This window comes from Tupaia chinensis, unplaced genomic scaffold (genome assembly GCF_000334495.1).
Source record: "Tupaia chinensis unplaced genomic scaffold, TupChi_1.0 Scaffold141414_1, whole genome shotgun sequence".
NCBI lineage: Eukaryota > Metazoa > Chordata > Mammalia > Scandentia > Tupaiidae > Tupaia > Tupaia belangeri.
The window spans coordinates 564,049-569,792 of NW_006201276.1; positions in this window are offsets into that span (position 1 = coordinate 564,049).

A 5,744-nucleotide genomic window follows, 5' to 3' on the forward strand; every position below is an offset into this window, starting at 1 on the left:
CAGCCTGGCTAAGATGTGCCTTGGGGAAGATCTTCTGGGGTTGATTCTATTTGGGGTCCTTTGTATTTCTTGGGTCTGGATGGTTCGGTGCCTCTCTAGGCTTGGGAGATTTTCTCCCAGGATTTCATGGAATAGATTTTCCATTCCGGTATTAGTTTCTTCACCTTCTGGGATGCCAATTATTCTGATGTTTGGGCATCTAATAGAGTCTAGTATTTCTCGTATATTATCCTCGTGTTTTTTAGTTAGTTTCTCGATCTTTTTGGTGTTTTTTTCTAGATCAGAGGTTTTATCTTCTATATTGGAGATTCAATCTTCATCATGGTCTAATCAGCTCTTAATATTTTCCAGAGAGTTTTTGATTTCTTGTATTATAGACTTTATCTCTAATAGTTCCTCCTGATTCTTTCTCACAGAGTATCCATTTCTTCTTTCATATCCTTAAAGGACTTCCTAATTTCCTGCAGTTCGTTGTCTCTTTTCTGTTCCAATTCACAGAATTTGGTCACCATGGATGTTCGAAATTCTCTGTCTGTCATTTAGGTTATGTCCTCCATATTTACGAGACATGGAGGGGTGTTTTCCTTTGTTGGAGACATATTTCCTTGTTTATTCAGACCTGACTCTTTTTCTACTTCTAGCCACTGGAAGATTAATTCCCTTTTGAAAACCTCTTGGGGGAACGTTTCTCCCACTAGGAGTAAGAGTGTTTCCTTTTGGATGGGAATAGATGTTTGCTGAAGTCTCTCTTCTGTTGTTTTTACCAACGTGCTCTCAAGAGGGGAACTCAACTGAGGTGTCTAAAAAGCAGCATCTCTGTTTTCACAGGTGGATCAGTACGAGGGAGGATCCCAGAAACACTTACCTTACTAGGAAATTTCAGATATATGATTCTAGACCTGTCTAGTCCCTCTGGCAGGGTAAAAAATGAGGAGGAGAGGGTAATATGAAACAAAATGAAAGAGAAGTGAGAAAAACAAAAAGTCACGTGCCGACTTCAAGGAAAAAAAGCCTCTGCAGAGAGATCCTATCTACCTACCTAGGAGGTGGAGTCTTGGGCTGGGGAGTGTGGAAGTGGGGTAGGGGTCAGAGGTGACCCTCCCTCAATATCCCTTGCTGGCCAGAGACTTGTAGGTGGACCTTGCGCTGTTCAATAAAAAAAATTTTAAAGAATGTCAACATAGCAATTTGGGGGGGGCACAAGCATTTGGTCTATATCAAGCACTTTGTCTCTATTAAATCTTTTGTCACATTGTTATGTTAATATTTGACCTGTGGAGTGAATACTAGGATAGGATCAATGGTTTGTGTTTCTGTCTCCATTGTATGAATTACCTGGTACATAGTGGTAAGTTAGTTTGCTGGCTTTAGAGTCTCTCTTGGAGAAGCCTCTTCTTTCTCAAATGTAGTCAGACTTTGAAATTGAGTATCAGCAGCCATAGAAAGTCAGTTGTATATGAGAGGAAAGTGTCTTCTGTATATCCAAATAATAATTCTTCTTAATGATATATTTGTTTATAAGAACATGTGTATATACATGTATTCTAACTATCAGTGACCCACAAATTAAAAGAACCTTAAGAAGTATAAAATGGGATTCCACACTGAGTTCAGGCAGAGGTAGGTCTCTTCCAAGGGCCATACTGACTGTTAACTTATGTCAAGTGATTTTTAATAAGTTAGTTTCTCTGCTATTATCTAATCTTTTGAATTTTTTTCCTCCTACCAGGTATGTGGAACCAGATTATAGTTTTTTTCTGATTGAATGTTACCAATTGACTGCCTATTCTGCATACATGTGTGTGTAGTCATTCTCTTGTCTTTGTAGAGTAATTATAATTGTTATGGCCAGGACTCCATTCCTTTATTTATTTATTTATTTTTTTGCTATAGGGTGTGTGTGCTGGTTAGAGACAGGGTGGTGGGGGTGAGAATCACTCCCCAGGGGGAATGGCTGCACTGGAGTCCTTTCTATTACACTTTCTTCTAGGGATTTTGGGCATGCATACAGTCATGCCTGGCATGATTTTCAACCTGTTGGGTCCAGGACTCTAACCATGAAGTCAAATATGGGGGACCCAGCACCTTAACTTCCACTCCATCTGCTGGTCTGTCTCCATGCCTTTTAAAGAACATTAACTCAGAACCAGCAGATGGCATAATGGTTACATTTCTGGACTCACATGTGGTTGACTACAGTTTGAATCCCGGACCCAGCAGCTTTAAAAGCTCACACTGAGCACATGTCCGTACGTGTACAAAATCCTGAGAGGGGAATGGAGAAGGGATTGTGATGTGACCATCCCCCCGAGGAATGATTTCTCTTTCTCGTGAGTGCACGTGCTCTATAGTAAAAATCTCTAAAAAAAAAAAAAAAAAAAAAAAAAAAATTAACTCTAGCTAGACTCTATATACTATGTGAGCTGTTAGTTTCTTGATTTTTTTTAAAATGTAAAATGCTCATGTAATTTGCCTCCAGGGTTCCTTTCTGTAAAAATAAAAATTATATATTTAATTCCATTTGTTATTATTTTAAAAATTATTATTAATTTTGACTGTTCATATGTCTTCCTTAGGGAGTTGTTTATTCAGCTCATTTTCCCATCATTTAATTGGGTTAATCATTTTCTTCTAGGTAAGCCACTTGAGTTCCCTGTGTGTTCTGGTTATCAGTCCCTTATCTGAGGCACAGTTAACAAAAATTCTCTCCTATTCCGAGGGTTGTTAATTCGTGTCCTTTGCTGTGCAGAAACTGCTTAATCTGATGTAATCCTACCTGTCTATTTTGGGGATTATTGTCTGTACTTTAGAATTCTTGATTAAAAAGTCTTTGCCTATCCCAATGTCTCCCAGAGTTTCTCCAGTGTTTTCCAGGAGCAGTTTTATAGTTTGAGGTCTTAGATTTAGATCCTTGATCCACCTCGACTTTATTTTTGTCAACGGTGAGAGGTAGGGGTTCAGATTCATCTTCATACAGGTGGAAATCCAGTTTTTCCAGCACCATTTGCTGAAGAGGTTTTCCTTTCCCCACTGGATTGACTGGTACCCCTTGTCAAAAATCAGTTGACTGTATGTTTGGGACAAAAAGTGGGAGAATATGGAAGATTTACTGCTGAGTGAAACAAGCCAGGTTACGAAGGAGAGACACTGTATGTCCCCACTTAATGTATACCACGTGTCTGCACTCTATAACTGAAACTGTTTGACCTAAGGTTGTACAAACACAAGAGATGGGGGTTAGTGCCGGAAGTGGAGTGTGTGGAGAAGAGGGACCTAAGGAAGGATATTTGGAAGAGGGATACGGAGAGAGAGCATTGACGGGATGGGGAAGTGTGGTGTTATTGGTGGGAGATACTCTGATCAACTGGTCTGGGGAGAAATGTTCACACACATACTGAAATGTTCACTTTGTCAGCTAAATAATATGATTGACTTTATATAAAAAATTAAAATAAAAATGAGTGAAAAAAATTATTATTTTTTGGAGAGGTTTTTACTATAGGGCATGTGCACTCACCAGAAAGACAGAGAGAGACAGAAAACAAGAAGTCACCCCCTAGGGGGGATGGCCACGCCACAGTCCCTTCTCCATTCTCCTCACAGGATCCTGGGCATGCATGCATATGTGCCCGGCATGAGTTTAAGCCACTGGGTATAGGACTTGAACCGTGGTCGACTACATGGGAGTTCAGTGACATAGCCATTATGCTAATTGCTGATCCCAAAATTATTATTATCTTGAAGAGAGGTTTTTGTTATAGGGCATGTGCACTCACTGCAAAGACAGAGAGGGACAGAGAGACAGAGAGTGAGAAATCAACCCCCCAGTGGGGATGGCCACACCACAATTCCTTCTCCTCCATTTTCCTCTTGGGACTTTGTGCATGTACGCACACGTGCCTAGTGTGGGTTTAAGTCACCAGGTCTAGGACTTGAAGCATGGTTGACTATGTGGGAGTCCAGCGATGTAACCATTATGCTGTCTGCTGGTTTCTTATTTTTTAACATTTGACCAGAGAGAGAGATAAAAAGAAAGTGAGAAAGGAAGCCAGCAGGTCCAGGACTCAAACTGCAGTGGCCATGTGGGAATCCAGTGCCTTCGACCACCATGCCACCTGCTGACCCTGCCTCCCAAGGTTCCTAAGCCTAAACTAGAGGCTAGATTAGAGTCCCCGTACTCACAGAAGAAGGCAAGCACTGTGCTGGATGTTTTACATAGATTATCTCATTTAATTTAAACAGTGTCCTGAAGTAGGTATACCTATCTCCATCTTACAAATGTGGTAACTGAAGCCCAGGGAGTTTATCTCTTGTGCAGTGTTGATAATGATATAATGAAAATTTTAACCCAGATCTGCCCAAGAAAGTCCATCATCTCCTAGGATGCTATGGAGAGACTGGGTTTTGTCAAGAGTTTCCAGAGAATTCTGTGAATATTTCTAGTGTCTTTTTATTTTCAAGAAATATTTAGTAAATTTACTCAAATGAAGGAAATTTAAATGATACAGAAATGAAAAATACTAGAAATCTATATACAATAAAAAATGAATATAAATTAGCCAATTCTATGGACATTTCCAGTTAAACATTCATACAGATACGTATGCACCTTTTTCCTTACACTGGGATAATACATACATACATGCCATCATGATTCCAGCAAAAAAGAAAAAAATCTGAGACCTAAAAATTTTCTCAAGTTTTGAAAATGGTTGGAGGGGCTGGCAGATGGCATGGTGAGGCGCTGGACTCCCACATGGCTGATTGCAGTTTGAGTCTCGGACCTAGCGATTACTTTATCACTTTCTCTCTCTCATCAAATTGAAAAATAATAGATAAAATTAAATCAAATTATTTTTTAAAAATGCTGTGGAATACATTTCAACAACATTATTCTACATGAATATAAACCCCTGATTTAATTCTATAGTTTTGTCATGCTAGAGCATGGTTGGTTTTAACTTTTTTTTTTATATATATTTTTTTTTTTCAATTTCTTTTATACATTCAGTCACATATGTCACTTATCTTGCAAATGGAATACTCCACCATGCATACATTTCTTACCAATCCAGTCGAGAATACGATACACTTTATCTTCAACAGATAATAACCCATTTCTTTGTCCCATAAATGCCTTGACTCTCTATTTTTCTCTTAATATCCTTCCTTAGACTCTCCTCCTTTACCCACCTTCTTCCCACACTGTATCTGGTATTTATAACCATTTACTATGATTCTATATCCTCCAGTATTCAGTTTCCACTATAGAGTGCGGACAGTTGGTATATATTAAGTGGAGACATACAGTGTCTCTCCTTCACAGCCTGGCTTGCTTCACTCAGCAATAAATCTTCCATATTCATCCACTTTCTGTCAAAAGCCAGGATCTTGTTTTTTTTTTTTTTATGGCTGAGTAGTATTCCACAGAGTATATGTGCCACACTTTTTCAATCTGTTCATCTGTTCATGGGCATTTGGGTTGATTCCATGTCTTAGCAATTGTGAATAATGCCACAGTATACATTGATGTGCACGTATTTTTATTACTAAGAATTCTTCTGTCCTTTGGGTAGATACCAAGGAGTGGGATTGCTGGATCATACGGTAGTTCTATTTAGAGATCTTGGAGGAATCTCCATATTGTTCTCCATAGTAGCTGGACAAATTTACATTCCAACCAGCAGTGTAGGAGAGTCCCCCTTTCTCCTTTTCCCTTTCACCCCCCCCCCCGCCCTTCCTTT